The 18,187-nt window shown below is 38.8% G+C and overlaps 1 long non-coding RNA gene across 1 annotated transcript in view; it reads left to right on the top strand.

Moving 5' to 3' along the window:
• LOC136828759 (uncharacterized) overlaps positions 1 to 18,187 on the top strand; it is a 149,643-nt gene that overhangs the window by 1,511 nt on the left and 129,945 nt on the right. The window contains exon 2 of the long non-coding RNA XR_010850211.1: positions 5,575 to 5,739. This is a non-coding gene — a long non-coding RNA (uncharacterized lncRNA). The remainder of the gene's footprint in view (positions 1 to 5,574; positions 5,740 to 18,187) is intronic.

Here is an 18,187-nt window from a genome sequence, read left to right on the forward strand (position 1 = left end):
AGTAGGTCTATTATCCGTTAAAGCAAAATAGCCCCTTGAAACTACGTTTCTGTATCCAAGTAAGAGTACAGTTTTAAACTTTTTTGTACACTAAATTTTTTACTTATAAAAGGAAAATTTAAATATTATTGAAAATATTATCATAAACTTTTATGTACGGAAAATAGCAATATAATTTAAACAATAGTACTAATGCATTCATACAGGCACACACACACACACACACACGGTATTATTGGTCGTAATGATAATTCCATGTTGGGCAGCTCGTCCATTCTCTGGTAATTAAACCAGTCACCAAGGTAAAGTTTCAATTCATTAAATAAACAACAGTGAGGTCATTAATTTCTCTTCTTCAACCATAGTTAAATCTAGATTCTCCTTTTTTTTGGCTAGGTTTTTCCAGTTTCTGCTGCAAGAACGCAGTCTATAGCGTCATCACTGAGCGGAGCTGATTATCTTCATTTTACAAGGTTTTGACCGCACGTCGAAACTGAAGTGAGTCTATCGTGATGCGTGTGAACATCTATCGATAAAAAGAATGTTGTTATATACAAGATTTGCTAATTGATCGTTTTAATATACAGTGGAGATATTTAAGGTGATTAGGGGGAAAATATACCACGCCAGGTTTTGATTCCTGAAAAATACTATTTGAAAATTTTAAACTAAATCTGTGGACCTAGCTTATGCTTACGGAGTGCGGGTCTCTGCTCTACAGCCATTTAATCAAACCCTTTTCTTTGCACCTTGGTCAGGCTCAGATCTCCGCATGTTTCGCTAATTCTCCGTGGTATGGCGACACTGCTGTGCACAGTCCTCAATTAATCAAGGATACTATACTTTTTTTTTTTTTATCTGGCGAACCTGCACCAGAGCCTATAAATCGAGCTGCAGCACTTCCAGGCTTCCCATTGGCTCATAACAGGAATCCATATTTGTTTACATTTAGGGCAAGGTGTGCAGCGCGCCAAACGAACGTGGGGCATGAATATTAGCTTGGTAGGCAACATGTTAGACCATAGATCTATCTGTAGAGCACTGTAGACAGTAGAGGTAAGTTGATATACATATTTTTGATGTTATGATGGGTTGAAAGGACAGGCATACATTACTGTACAGTACTTTGTTGTGGAACAGACAATATTTGAATGCATGTCAGGGCCAGTCTGACAGCCTCACCGTCACTCACACTGCACTTTTCTGGCCTAAAGAGCATTCACAGCCAAAATACTGTTCTCTTTAAATACACACTGCAATATTAATGAAAATATGCATGTGTGCAATGTCAATTACATTTATGTAAACAGCTACGTAGGCATCTCATATGACATCATGTTATGGCAGCCAACCTCCTCAGCTGACAGCTTACACCTGTCAAAATTTTGGCCACAGAAATGGGTCAAACCTTCAATCCTTACTTGAATACAATTTATTTTATATCATTACTTTGAGATAAATTCAGCATCCTTGTCTTTGTTAGGTATTAAAAAACTGCAATATTTCATTAAAATCATTTATATACAAAAAAAATAAGGCAGAGCATCGTGCACTGTTATTTACACCACATCCAACATTGTTTAATATAATTATGTGCGATAGTTATTCGTTTGCCAATTTTCTACATTCACAATCATGTACAATTATATAGAAAATACAATTGTTTAATTTCAACAATAAATTATGCGGACGATAGCATTATCTACTATAATAGACACTGACTGTGAATCATATTGGATAGGCTTGTTGAATTCTACACCTGAAGGCTACCTGGAGATTGTGAAATAGAACGGACAGTTCTCAATCCGTAGAGTATTGACTGGGCTAATAAATTTATTATTTTTTTATACATCCAATGTTGACTGAAATTATGATCCCACAAAAAAAAAAACCCATAGTGGTAACTAAAAAAATAATTATGTACAATATAAACAATCACAAGTACATGGGCACACTTTAATTGTTAGAGTATCTTTACTTTTCTGCTCTTTTTGTTGCTTTGAGTAAGCATTTTTCTGGTCTCGAATTTGAAATAGTAGAGCCTGCAGCGAGGTTAGAGCCGGATGATGGGGTTCAGGGGAGTTCCGTCTTGATGAGCTGGACAAAACACAACCTGCCTGGAAGGTCTCTGCTTCTAAGCTTTGCCCAGCAGTTGAGACAGGATGCTGCTGCTGACAAGCAGACTGGGGATCTGCTTTTCAAAACCTTTTCCACACGAGTGAGGAACTGACATACAAACAGTCAATCAGAAGGCATGCACGGGGAACCAAAAGATGAATCAGACACTTTGTAGTGGCAGTATAGCTGTGACTCTTGTACAGCTTCACGATCGAGCTCCCAGTAGTTTCCCCATACCAAGCCCGGTGCAGCTGTCGAAATGTCACTAGACTGCCCGCGTTCGTTGGGTTGGGACCGCTGCATACCCATAAACAAATCATGGCTGACACCATGTACCGAGTATTTATAGGCTTGTATTTAGTGGTCCCAATGAAAACTTATTCAGAACAAGATTTCTCCCTCAAATTAATGTTATGCCTGTTAATAATGCTACCGAGTTGAGAGACTGAAACAAAAATTTTCAAGCCCGCAAGTAAATAGAATGGACGCCGAAGTCAACGTCGTGGAATGTCTTTCGAATACATACTATATCATGCCGAACGATTTAATGCGTTTCATATATTGTAACGTAAATTGGAACAAAATCGTTCTAAATATTATAAGAAATATGTAAATATCTGCATTATATGAAGAGTAAATTCTACTTAAAACGCCAAATTGATAAATATTATCTGTGAAACTTGACAGATAAAGTAATTTAAACGAATCGGCCACAGTCGGTTTGGGTGAGACCCCTTCCAGTTAACCCCATCCTTTTTAGTTGATGATTTCCTACCATTTCAGGTCCTTGTGATATGTTACTTGTTGTGTTTTTTATATATTTCCATTCCTCACCTAATGTTTATCTTGTTTTTCCCATTACCCTCCGTGTCACTTTCTTAGAGATACCAGAACTGAAAAACACTTATAATTATATTCGGGCTTTTAAGAGATGAGATTGGTGCATCCAGTATTTAAAAAAAAAAATTACTTGTTTTACTAGCAGGAGTTGTTGCAATGTTGTTGCATGTTCTTCAGGAAGTAAAACAATTAATCACGCCTTTTATTAACATGACTTGTACCTGATCGTGAAATACATCGCCTCATAAGAGAATAAAAATGTATCCTAAAGCCTACGAAATCATAGGCCTAATTAAAAATAGTAGTAATTGACCTAACAATTATTTTTTTTTTTCAAAATTCCAAGTTAACAACAACAAATTTTTAAATATAAGCCTATATTCCAAAAAAAATATAAAAGTCATTCAGTTTTGATTAAGGATTTATAATCCATAAACGTGTTTAGTGGATGTATGTTATAAATATAAAGCGGGGAAAATATGTTGAAATTACTATAGTCGGTCTCAACCTGTCCGCCTACTCAGGGGTGACGATGTGGCAATGCGCATGCGTAGTTCGTTTTCGACCTCGTTAGCTTATTGTGATAACCATTCAAACTATTTCCTTAGTTGCATACTTGAATTTTTTTAATATACACCTTAACTAAATAAAAAACATGCCGATTTGTATCGATAATATCCCTACACAAGCACAAGAAAGACGAGCTCGTATCAGACAGTCTACTCATATCAAGCACAAACGAACGATGGTCTTTCAACATTTATGCTTATTTTTTTTTCGCTGATGTAACCCAGGCGACACGTAGACCTATGCTCACAAACTGTTCCGATCCGGAGATTTCCTTATCATTCAAACTTTATTCTTAGTATAGTTTCATTGCATGGATATACTGTACAAATAAGTTTATGAAACAAAAGTTATATCTAAGTCTGCAAAGTAGAAAAATAACCTTTAATGATGTTGACTGCTTAGAACATGAATCATTACCAGCGAACGATAGGCCTATGCAACTGAATCGCCAGACACTTTACTGGCCTTCCTTTTAGCACGCTTTCATTTCATATCTGTCAAAATTACTTCCTTATTGTAACTATTATTTATTCAAAGTAATAGTCGTACGTACCAATGCCTTACATTAAAAAAAAGTCTATGGTAGCCTTGTAAGTCATCAACACAAAAAGGATGACGGGGACTCAATGAGATTTCAAACTTTTGCTCGACAATTTATTCGGCAAAATGCCCCTGAAATTGCCCAATCAATGAGTTAATTTAACAATTTGAATGCTCAATAACAAAAATGTTTTTATATGCAAGTTATTCTAAAAAAAAAAAAAATAAAATAAAACTCATTGCCTTTATAATGCAGTAACTGAAATTTCCCGCCTTCCAGCCGATGCTGCATCGGCTGTCCCTGACATCTACCCCAGATATCCTCATAGACAACAAAGTTTCATGCTGTTTCGAATGTTACCTTTCAAAATACCTTTTATTCGCAATCGCGTAGCAAGATGTCATTTCATTTACTTACAGTGAAATCAAACTTAATTATTAATAGCCCGTCGTTCGTTTAAGCTTTATCTGCATAGACTTAAATTTAAGGCAAGCTCACCTTTCGGGTGCTACCTATACATTAGTGATATAAATCGCCACCTTTTACGATCTACATAAGAAGGTGTAAGGGTTCTCTGTTTATATAAGCATTCAGATGTATTATCACAGTGAGCCACCGGTATCGGAAGCATTGATTTCAGCTATTCGTATGCCACATCTCCCTAAAACCTACATTGGTGAGTGGACAGATGGAATGAAATAGACTATGGCAGTCCGTATATATTGACGCACATCTTGTGCACAAAACTCTATATCAGTCTGCTGTATGCTTGCATTGCATGCCACTAAGCACTTACACAGATTCAGTCTAAGATCCTAAACGTTTTGTTGAACTGACGTACAAGAATTAACTTTCAAACAATTGTTTGACTTATGAGTAAATATGTAAACAAGGATATCTAAAATTGTATTTAATTAGCATTATTTTTGGTAGATTTCGTACAGTATACATGGAGAGGGTTTCTGTGTTGTCTTTCAAAAATTCTTATGTTTTGAAGTAGTATATCAGTTAGATGTTGAGGCATTCCTGAGCGCAGACAACGCTGATTCACGACATGTGTACTATTTTTCTTTCAGTAGACATACATTCAAACATTTAAAGAAGTATAATGTTGCATGAAGTAGTATATAAGTTATCTAGTCACAAAAAGGAAAAATAAACGGATAGTAAATTTAGTTATGCATGATAGGCTACATAGATATGAGGCTGATAACAACATAGGAGGCATTTTACATTTTAGACGTTTATATATATATATATATATATATATATATATATATATATATATATATATATATATATATATAAAGATGAATTGTAATCAAGATGGACTTATAAACCATTTTGATTCCTAGTTCATATTTATAAATTCTTATGTGCAATATTTTCTCTGATGTCCCAGAAAGCAAAATGAGAAGACAGGGGTTTTCTTATCAGGTAGTATTGTCTGTTGTGATGACCGTGAAAGCCTTGGTTGTTAATGTCAAAAAACTTTATTGTTTCAGTTTGTGCACCTGTGAAACGAGCCTTCGCAATTATTGAATTGCAGATATAACCTCGAAAGGTCAACCAAAGTAGTGCAACACTCCCTTCTAGCTGTTCTGAAAAATTTCCAAAACTAGGAAACATCTGCCTGGAGTTCAACCGAAGATGATTTCCCTCCTTAAGAGGTAAGGTTTTCAAGTTCAATCTACTATAGTCTTTAGAATGTTAATAATTACATTTTGATTTAATTATTTGGTGTGAACTATTGCAATCTGCATTAAAATACACGGCAGATACTTAAACAGTTCAACGTGAAGTACTTCTTATCTGAAACCCATTTCTGTCATTGACTTCAGCGGCCGTTTGTTTACTTTGGGACTCATGAACACATCATCGCCGTAGTGGGGTAGCGCCGTTAGTGCATTTCACGCGGTGCACTGTAGACATTACTCAAGGTTCTCTGCAGCGTCCCCTCGACCCCTAACTGCAGCAATTTTCATCCCTTCCACTGTACCTCTGTTTATATTCTCTGTCGTCCATCTTCCTTTCCACCCCCTCTTAACAGTTGATTTATAGTGCAACCCTCTCTTAATGGTTGATTTATAGTGCAACTGTGAGGTTTTCCGCCTGTTACACCTTTAAAGCCGTTTTACTCGCAGTTTCCCTTTCAGCACTGAATGGCCTCATAGGTACTAGCGCTTGGCTTTTGGCCTAAATTTTATATTCCATTTCGTTCCATGAACCCATCATTAAATCTCTGAACTCGGCAGCATTATTAACAGGCACGACTTATTTTTGAGGGAGAAATCTGGGTTATTAAATTTGCCTCGATAGTGCTCCAACAGAAGCTGAGAATACATTGATTATGACGTTTTAGGCCTATATAAATCTATTCAAAATCCCTGCAGCATTGCCTTGGTCTGTAATATGAAGGATTCAGCTTCTACATCGTACATTTTGTTTCCCGTTCTAAGTATAATAAATTTTAATAAAATGCATAATATTGATTTTCTTGTGAACGTTACTCTGAACCATCCTGCTTTGTTATTAACCTAATGACCTGGTAATTAACCATACATATAACAATGTCTGTCTCCGAATGCATGTTATAAGTAATATAATTTAAAAATTATTCTAATAATTCTTCATATTTAATCCTCCTTTGCTAAAGGCAAGAACGCTCTGTATACGAAGCTTTCATTCGCTAGTTCAGAAACTGGCGTCAGTACTACTGTACTACAGTAGTTTTAAATTCAAACAACAGTATCGTCGTTATCCTCAAGTTTGGAATTGCCTCAGGAGGCCGGCAGGTACTGAAATTCGTTACTCGAAACTGGATTGATCTAGTTATATTGTCTAAAAAATGACACACTGTCGCCATCTGTTGGCCACTTTGGCCTGTTCTGTAATTCAAGCAAGTAACTATTGTGATTTCCACGAAAGAGCTTCAAGGAAAAATTACATGTAAGTAACTATATGGACTTCGATAGGAAATTGTTGTTGATATCAAATACTAGTGTTGATCTAAGGAGTATTTAGTAGGAAACTAAAAGGTTTTCAAGGAGCTTGCGACGTTGGCTTTGGTAATATGTAAAATGCTACGGGGACTACAGGTGAACGAGTATCCAGGATGACCAACAAACTTGTGACGTGGTATAGTTTATTGTAGGCCAATATGCAACTGTTTTGATGCGGCAGAAAAGAAAGTGAAATGAGTTATTTGTAAGTTTAACTTTAGTCTTGATGAATGCAACATACGGTAACAGTATACAAGCAATTAGTCCATTTTAACGTTTGTAAAGGTTTGTATTCGCGGCTGTATTGCCAACTATTGTAAAAACTGTGATTTGTTTTAAGTTTTCTCAGTGTAAAATACCTGCAGAAAACAAACACCTGGTACTCACTATTAGTTCAACTGAGTCTGCATTTTTTAAAAGTTCATCCTAGTATATATGGCCAATTTTCATTGTTGGAGATGGTGGTAAAGACGTGGAAATATTTGGCAAAATGGTAACCCGAAAGAACTGTAGTAAAAAAAAATGACAAAGGCTAAGGTTCCCGCAACTCTCCAGATGGAATTAAAGATCGAATTATCTTCCAAGGATATATTGAAATCAGTGCTTAGTATCATGTCAATGTTAAATGGGATGGAAACGTCAGGAGAGTTGGTCAGTACATAAAAGGACATTACACTGTTGCCAAAATAGAAGCCAGAATTACCAGTAGCATTTACATGGAGAGCTTTTTATTCCGGGGAAAATTTACATATTTTGTATTCGAAATGAGGAAAATTACATATAATAATACTTTATTTCATTCTAATGATGAATAACTTTGGTGCTATTGTGGCTTTGCCATTAACTTCAAGATTTCAAGATAGGCTTTTGCGATGGACAAAATCCCGCTGGATTTAAACACAACGTTTCATTTAAGTTTTGCATTTCTTGTGATTTTTGCAACCTCGGGTTATTCTAAGGTAAAATCAATTTTTCTTATACTTGTTTTTATATGAAGCTTTGTACCTTCGTGGTATAATTACCTGATCTGTAAAGCTTCCACCAGAGAGAAGCTCAAAACGATCGGAATGTTTACATTCAGTGGCCGTTGAAAAGTCAGGAATGCCAACGTTTACTGTATATTAAAAAGATGAAGTTGAGTCAGTTTGGGGCATCATGTACCGCTTATCGAACCAGAAATACTACATTAGTATCAAATCCTTTTTACCACTATGATTCAGCTGCAAATAGTGAATTATTTCGCCAATTATACCATGGTACAACTTTATGCTATGTTGGACATCCTGCATCCACCGTGGACAAGAGAAGACGGAATCTGTATTGCCAGGAGTTCGTGGGCTTCCTGAAGGCTTTTGATTTTGTACGCAATTCCTCCCAGTTAGGCATGAATGTAGAGTGATAGAAGGTATATCATTGTATTTATTTTATACTCATACACTGACAGGAATTTTATATTTGATCCTGCTAAAAAAAAAAAGATAGATTTTTGTTAATAACCAAAATCCATCCTCGGTTTAAAGTAGATATTCATAGCTATCACTAATGCATCCTTTATGTGTGTGTATATTATATATATATATATATATATATATATATATATATATATATATATATATATATATATATATATATATATATATTATATACATATATATATCAATTAAAAAGGAATATCAATTAAAAACTACAACTTTCAACAGACGGGAGCGGTCTGGTATTTAAGAAAGATTTTTACTGAGGCCCGAAAGCCAGAAGAAGGTAGTAATAAATACTATAATAAATACTATCTTCAATGGAAAATAAGTCATTTATTTTTGCGTTTTTATTTCATTTACTTGTGGCGTGTCCCTATACCGTCAAAAATGATAGAAATAAAACCAAACTCTTGTGGACGTAAGTACGATCCCGAAGCACCTCAGACGAAGGTACCTTCATTCAGCATACGGGCCAATAATTGGCCCGTATTGGCTCCGAATTTGAAATTACAATTGTTGTAATTTCAAATTCGGAGCTTTAATACACATTCATTAATGGTCGTCTGTTGTCAGCCAAAATACGAAAAGTACGAGTTTTTCATAGCTTTCTTTATTCCTTCATCTTATTATTATTATTATTATTATTATTATTATTATTATTATTATTATCCATCGATTTTTTCTAACAGTTCATTGGTAATTATATATATATATATATATATATATATATATATATATATATATATATATATATATATATATACATATATATCTTTCAATGTAACCAATTATCAGTAACTCACTGACCTTCATGACATATAACAATTCTACTAAGCACTTAAACACTCGTGCCTTGAGCAGATCCATATGCATTCTTAAGCCCTGTCATTCACGAGAGCATTTCTTCGAAATCTTCTCTTCTCCTAAGAATATTTCTTTCATTTCTGTGCCTTAGTGCTCGTTATCTTAGTCCCTCATTTGTCAGGTAAATGCAGTCTTCAAGTTCAAATGGAAATTTAAACTGTCTCTCTCTCTCCTTACCTATTATCTGTGTTATTAAGTATTTTATTTTATTTTATTTTTATGGAGGGGAAAATGAGAAATTGACCTGTTGATTTTAGGTCTACTTACAGGACTCATGCTGGATGCAGGATGGCCAACATAGCAAGAAGATGTAACATGTTATTAGAGACGAAATAATTATCTATTTACAGCTGAATCAAAGCAGGAAAAATGATTTATTAACAGTCTAGTATTTCCAGTTCGGTAAACAGTATATGATGGCCCAAATTCACTCAAGTTCCTCTATTTAATATATTTGAAACGCTGGCATTTCTGATTTTTTCAATGGCCACTGAGTGTAAACATTGCGACCCTTTTCAATTTCATAATGGCCGAAGCTTTATAGATCTGGAAATACTGCCAAGACATAAAGGTTCATATAAAAACGAGCTTAATTCAAAAATGAATTTAGTTTCGTATAACCTGAGTTGCTAAAATCTCAGAGAATGTTTCAACCCAGCGGGATTTTGTCTGTCACAAATGCCAGTCTTGAAATCGTGGAGTCAGTGGAAAAGATACAATGACTCCAAAATCATTCATCATTAGAACAATGATTAACGTTCACAAGAAAATCTACTCTTATAATGTTTATGAATTTTTAAACTTTATTTAGAACGGGAAATAGCATTTAGAATACGTGAAATTTTTCTTAATGTTTGATATCTGAGGATGGTCGTAATCACGTCGATACGAAGTAGAAGCTGAAAACTTCATACAGAGACCACGTCATACACAGATCTTGGATAGGTTTAAGTGGTCCTGCAACGTCACATCCAATGTGTACTCCTCTTCTCTAGGTGTACCACCGTTCAACATTAAACCTATCTGATCTTCGCGTCTGGAGTTACAGCCTTTCACTCTGGTAGACAATGTCCTCTCTCTCTCTCTCTCTCTCTCTCTCTCTCTCTCTCTCTCTCTCTCTCTCTCTCTCTCTCTCTCAGCTTCCAAAATTATCTACTATACAGGAGATTTTCCTGCCAAGTGAAGACTAGAGAAACCTTCAGCCATGTTTGCCAATGAGGCGGATTTCGTGACTGACGATGTCAGAAATATGCGATAGTGTGGCGATCACCCAAACTTGACGTCGCTGGTGACAGTCACATCTTAGACATCTGTTGGCTTACAGATTGTTTCTTTCGGGTGAATTCCGTCTAGGATGGACCTTGGCTAAAAGTCTTGTACGTTCGGTGAAATACTTGAGCTAACTGCTAGAGAATAGCAACGTTATTTCGTCTCTGCAGCGTTGAATTCCTATTGGATAAACAAGCGACAGGCCTTTTCTCATCGTAGCTTCGGCGTGGAGGCGAAAAATACTTACTTTCGCTTCGCTCGGCCTCATTATAATCGATTTATTTTCACTCGTGTTTCCCGGAAACGAAAGTTCCACTACGCAGAAGTGATACTTTCACATGAAGTAGCGGTTTAATTTCCACGTCCATTTTCTCCTCCCCGTTGCCGAGTTGACCTTTGACCTGACCCCCAAGGGAAAAAACTCGTGCTAAGAAGACCTCGGCAAGGAAAAAGTGGTCTCGATCTCCATCCGGGCTTCGCCGCGGCCGCTACTTTTTCGAGAGAAGAATGGAAGTAGCACAGTTAAGGAAAGAAGAAGATCGTAGGAGGTCAAAGCAAGGAGGAAACAATTACGGAACAAGAAGCGGAGATGAAGAGTGCCAGCTATTACAACGATAAAAATCAAGAGTAACCAAAGGTCGGGTTATATGTTACCTTTTCCTCTTTATTTTCCACAGGAGGACAGTCATAGGTTAATGTTCTACTTATTTCAGGTCATTATCTCTTCACTGAGTTTCTGTTTTGTTAAATACATTATTCAGTATGCTTGTCGCTGTGAACTGTTATCTTATCGCCTCTTGAATTGTCAGTGTTGCTTCATTCAAGATTCTATTCGTCACCCCTGTCAGTATTCTTTATTGTCCTTCACATATCGGCGTCGTTGACCATCGTCACTGCAACGCCTGGTTACGCGAATCAGTCCTCAAATATGGACTTAATAGCCTACTCGTCAAAATCAAATCATCTGCGCAAACACTACGGCTAAAATTCAATAGACTTTTGTTCTGTCGACTCAGTAGTTTATCATTTTAATACGTTTCCACCGGATACGTTGATACAGAGGTCTAGAATGAAAATTATGAGTCTTTGTCTACGCTAGTGTTCCAATTCGTAGGTGAACACCGGTAATGGCTATAAGTACCATCAGTACTTTCTCTCTCTCTCTCTCTCTCTCTCTCTATAATATATATATATATATATATATATATATATATATATATATATATATATATATATATATATATATATATATATATATATATATATATGTTACAGTCAACATGCGTAATCAATCATTACGCGTAATGACTGAAATTTCAGGCATCACGCGTAATGCACTTAGGGACATTTGACCCCCCCCTAGGAGCTAGTACTAAACACGGCGAAACAGTGAGTCACCTACACTGTTTCGCCGGGTTCAGTACTAGTCCTGGGGTCAAATGTATTTCGCCGTGTTTAGTACTAGCTCCTGGGGATCAAATGTCCCTAAGTGCATTACGCGTGATGACTGAAATTTCAGTCATTACGCGTAATGACTGATTACGCGTGTTGACTGTAACATATATACATATATATATATATATATATATATATATATATATATATATATATATATATATATATATATATATATATATACTTGAAAATGTAGAATAAACTACGAAAGTAATTGTTCAAAGTCCCAGTTTTCACTCACCGTCCGAAGTGGACCTAGTGATATATATATATATATATATATATATATATATATATATATATATATATATATATATATATATATATATATATATATATATATATATATTATAAATTTCTGGCTCACATCAGGATCGAACCCAGGTCTTCCAATTGAAAGGGCGCTGCCCACAGAAATTTATTTCTGTTCCACACGTAATTGTGTGTTGATTATTTCTATATATATACTTTTTTCTTTATATATACATATGTATGTATATGAATGTCGATCATCTTCTTTGAAATAAGCAGTAGAAACAAGTGAATAACGGCGCTAAAGGAAGTTTATAAACATTAAGTACGTTGACAAGATTTTCTTACGCTGCCCCGTGAGAAAATGGTGTATATAGCCTACGTCTTTTTGGACGTGTAAATTCTCTCTCTCTCTCTCTCTCTCTCTCTCTCTCTCTCTCTCTCTCTCTCTCTCTCTCTCATAGAGATGTGTATGACAGTGTCTTTATTTGGAGAGAAATTTCTTTATACTTGACCAAAACCATAGCAAAAATCAAGCTGGAACTAACGTAATACACGAAGGCCCTGTCGGTTAAAATTTTTGGTATTCTAGTTATGAACGCATCTGCTCATCGTTAACGGAATGTTGACATCCTTGCTTACATCATTTACCAACTGTCGGGCTTCAGTTCAGTTGCGGGAAACCAAGAATTTTTATTTTTTAAATAGAGGTTGGGTCCTTCTCTAACTCAACATTAGGCTAGTGTGGCGACAATGAGTATATTTCGATTCTAGTTATCTGAATTCATCAGATGTGTGTACGTAAAAATGGATGTAAATTCTTATGTTCCCTCGTAGCATAGTAGGCGGTTGCAAGTTTGCATTTTTTTGTGTGTGATTTCTTTATTCCCCACGCGAAAGAAAAGCGTCCGCATTTATTTTTCATTTCGGAATCGAGGCATTCGTTGGAAAGTACTTACAAAAAATTCACAAGCAAATCGGGGAAGGTGCAAAGTTACACTCAACAACATACTGTATACATATACATGTAGATAAATAGATAGATAGGTAGGTAGATAGATAGATTAGATAAATAGGTAGTTAGATAGATTAGACAGGTAGGTAGATTGTTAGATCACATATATATATATATATATATATATATATATATATATATATATATATATATATATATATATGAATATATACAGTCTAATATGAATATAAAAATATAATACACTATTTAAACGTTGTATGTTGTTCACTGGTAGAATATGGACAGATGAAATGTTACAAGGGTATATATACAAAGCATATGAAGGTGTGGCATTAAGTCTCCGATGATATGCAGGTGACCGTGGTCCTAAGAAGGAGGAGAATAACCAATTCCCTAGTGGTTTTCTCCCATTAACTCCCGTTTGGCGACGATTCTGGAGGTCGTGTTCTCTGGGACACCTTCAGAAGCGGTCTGAGGATTAAAGCGTCGATGTCGTCCGGTGTCCTCCTGACAAGTTCATGTTGTTGGTTTGATTGATGATAGCAGATTCCAGCATCTTTCTTTTGTACGGACAGCTACTTTTTGAAAACCAGCTCTGCCCCCTCCAGTTTATGGAATGGCCAGTATCTCTAATATGTAGGAAAATCCCTGAACTCTCCGAAGCATATCTTACCGACCTTTTGTGCTCTATTATTCTTTGCGAGAGCGATCTACCTGTCTCCCGTACGTAAATCTCACTACAGTTGCTGCACGGTATCTTGTAAACTCGGCTTCTTCCCCTTTGTTATTTAAGTATACTTTAATGAGCGAGCTCCCGATGGATTTGGGATAATGGAAGATGAAAGGATTGTTAGACCTGAGTTGTTCTGTGGCTTTTTTGATGTTTTCGTCGTATGGAAGCTTTATTTTGTTGTTAAAATCTATTTGTCTGTTGTGAGTGGGACCCTTTGTATATTTTATTCGCTTTGTTGATAGCCTTCTCGATAATGTGGGGTGGGTAGAGCGGTTGCATTAGGTGTTGGCGGATCGTGTTGAATTCTGGAGGGGGGCAGAGCTGGTTTTCCAGCTGTCCGTACAAAAGAAAGATGCTGGAATCCGCTATCATCAATCAAACCAACAATATGAACTTGTCAGGAGGACATTGGAAATCTCACATCGTCAGACCGCTTCTGAAGAAGGTGTCCCAGAGAACACGACCTCCAGAATCGTCGCCAAAAGTTAATGAGGCCAAAACCACTAGGGAGGTATACATACCATCAGAGACTTAATGCCAGATATATACCCTTGATTTCATCTGTCCATATAGTGAACAGGGGCACAGAAGTAAGTGCCTGAAATATATGGTTGCAAATGTTTAAATAGTCTTTTATATTCATATATATATATATATATATATATATATATATATATATATATATATATATATATATATATATATATATATATATATATATATATTAAGTGTAATAAAGGTAAATGTGTAAATATTTGAAAGATACTGGGAGTTGGTGGAATTAAAAACGAGATGCTATGGAATGCCAGTGAATGATTGAATGTCTGACCACGTTGTATCAGGTGTGTCTGGAAGAAATAAGGGTTCTGAAGAACTCGATGAGAGCAATGATTGTTGTTTTTTTGAACATTGGGAAAAGAGATAGGATATAACATTACTTTATATATTTGGGCAGGTGTATGGAAGGATTTCGATTGAGAGTGCAAGACAGATGACAGAAGTATTGGTATGGAAAGAGCAGTGGTGGTATTGACAAAGAAAATTATAAGAATCAAATGTGGGATATGACACAGTTATGTGAGAAATTTGAGAGTACAGAGGAAAAGTTGTCTGTGGAGTCCATAGACCATGAACATATTTACACAAATTTATGACGGCATGGAAATAGGCATTGGTGACAGTACTGAGAATGCATGGAGTAGAGGCTTTATTTTTTGGAACCAATTAAAACTTTAAAAGTTTCATAGAGACAGAGCATGTTAGAATGTATTGATTAGAGAGGGACTTGCTGTTGCAAAAGTAGTTATGGGACAGGGTTTATGTCTATGGTTATTCAATATTTTCAAGGATACATTGATGCGAGTAATCAGAGAAAGGACAGGAGATGTACATGCAGAGTACAGAGTAATGGGGTCAAAAGAAAGGTCGTAAATAATGAATGGTGTCTGATAGTGTAGGAAATAAAGGTCATAAATAATGAATGGTGTCTGATAGTGTAGGAAATAGTAAGATCATGATGGCAAAATGGAAACAAAGAAAACGGAACAACGAATGTAAATGGATAGTGACTGGATGGAAGTGTAAAGTCACCAATTCGGCGCCAGGATAGTGTTTCGGCGGCGCCATTAATTAAGTCTCCGCTGAGCTTGTTTTCTTTGGTGACTTCCCGTTTTCTTCAAGCTAAATTAGTCACGCCTAAAACGTGCCAGGTCACGCATTTTAATCATTTTTACTTTATGGTATTTATACGAATGTCACATTGTGTATCACATGTTTCTTCATTCACAGGCATCAAGACTGTATCTATATTGTGTCTCTGTATGTTTCGTATTGTAATTCGTACTCGTTCACTGCATATTATTGTTTATTGTTTCGACCTCAGGTCACAGTCAATTCCATTGTCTCTCACGGCCCGGCGTCAGTCGGCCGCAATATAAGCCGCCTGGATCTGTAATAAATCAGCAGTAACCTTTACCTGCTCGTTTCTTTGACACCTTACAGTGGTGACCCCCGGAGTATCCCGGAGCCATTAGCGGACTCACACGGCGACTCAGTCTTGGCTCCAGGATTTCTCCAAAAAAACGCTCTTAGCGGCCTAAACACGGCGCTGTAACCAGCGTTTGAGCTTATGTTTGACTCGCCGGCGCACCCACCAGCGCCACTAGCGAACCACACGGGCGCACGAAAGTGCGTACTGACGCGAGTATCCTACTCCAGTGGGGGGTCAAAGGAGCGAGCATGGACGCGGATATCCTCCTTCATGCAGTTAAACGCGGACCCCGCGGACTCGAGGTTTACCTACCTCCCATCGCAGCCGCCGCCCGCCCCGCATCGAGGCCCTCCCGCAACTCCACACCAGCGCCCAACACACGACGGCCGGGCAACACAATCGCGGGCCGCCCTCACCCTAAAGCTGCCGCCGTTTACGCAGGGCAACCCATCGAGGTGGCTGCGCAGGGTGGAGAGCCACTTCAGAATCGCGGACCTCACGGACGAAATCCTACAGGCCGACACAGTGCTCAACGCCCTTCCGGAGGACGTGTACAACAAACTCATCTCGCGGGTACCCGAAACACTCACCTCATACAGCACCACAAAAAAGTTCCTCCTCGAAGCTTGCTCCTGCCCATCGCCGAGCGGGCGCCCGTGCTATCGACCTTGCCAATAACCCACGCCACGACCTCGATCCAAGAGACGCTTGGGGCATGGTCGAGATCTCCTGTCAACACCAGTCTCGGGTGGCACGAACAAGCGGCAGGAGATAAGCTTGTGATGGGAAATTTTCCTTCGCCAACTCCTCCCGGAAGTACGCAACCAGATCGCCCACCCCTACACCATGCCTGTCGAGGACCTCATAGAGGCGGCACAACACCTCACAGACTCCGTCAAGGCTTCACAGCGGCTAAAACCGGCCACTCAGCCGGTCAGCTCCGTCCAGCCTGAAGAGGACGTAGAGCAGCCCGTCAACGCCATCGCCAACAGACGCCCACCGAACCACAGTAGACGGTGGTCCCCGGCTTCTGTCGCTATCACAAGTGGTTCGGAAAGGACGCCCGAAACTGCCTGCCGCCTGCTCGTTCAACCGTTCAAAACGGGGTGGCGGCGGCCAGCAGGACAGGCCGCCATGGCAGCCGAAGAACCCAGGGCCTCAAAAACAGTAGGTTTTTTACGTCCGCGACACCGTCTCCGGCAGGATGATGCTGGTCGACACAGGAGCCTTCAAGTCGGTCTTCCCAGCATCCAGAGAGGACCGCAACCAGACACCAGACCCGGCCGCCTTCCTGACGGCCGCCAACGGAACCCCATCCTCTCCTACGGCACCAGGCTCCTGTCGATCTCCATCCTGGCCAGAATTACTCCTGGGACTTCATCGTCGCGGACGTAGGAACCCCACTCCTGGGGGCCGATTTTCTGGCGCACTTCGGCCTGCTAGTCGACGTGGGGCGCAAGCGCCTCCTCGACACCGACTCCTGCCGGTCTCTCCCGTTAACGGCGGACCCAGACCCACTATCAGCGCCGCCGCCCCACCAGCAACGCACACCTTCTGTCGGAGTTCCCTGAGGTGTTTAAGCCCGAGCTTCGCCAAGTCCCCGGGGCCCCAGCCAAGCACGGCATATACCACCATATAGTGACTAAAGGGCCCCGACACATGCAGTTCCGCAGGCTTCCCCCTCAGCGCCTTCAGGAGGCGAAAAAGCATTCGCGGAGATGGAACGGATGGGCATCTGCAGGAAAGCCTCCAGTCCATGGGCCTCCCCCTCCACATGGTGCAGAAACCGGACGGCTCCTGGAGACCCTGCGGCGACTACAGACGGCTCAACATTGCAACGGAGCCCGACCACTACCCTCTGCCCAATATGCAAGACCTTACGGCCTCCTTTCACGGGCCAAAATATTCACTAAATTGGACCTTCTTAAATCTTATTTTCAGGTACCTGTTGCGCCAGAGGACATACCAAAGACAGCCATCATCACGCCCTTCGGGTCCTATGTGTTCGCCTTCTCCACCTTCGGGCTGAGGAACGCCGGGGCCACCTTCCAGTGGCTCATGGACAGCATCCTGGGGACCTAAAATTCTGCGTCTGCTACGTC

Source organism: Macrobrachium rosenbergii, chromosome 3, assembly GCF_040412425.1.
Source record: "Macrobrachium rosenbergii isolate ZJJX-2024 chromosome 3, ASM4041242v1, whole genome shotgun sequence".
Lineage (NCBI taxonomy): Eukaryota > Metazoa > Arthropoda > Malacostraca > Decapoda > Palaemonidae > Macrobrachium > Macrobrachium rosenbergii.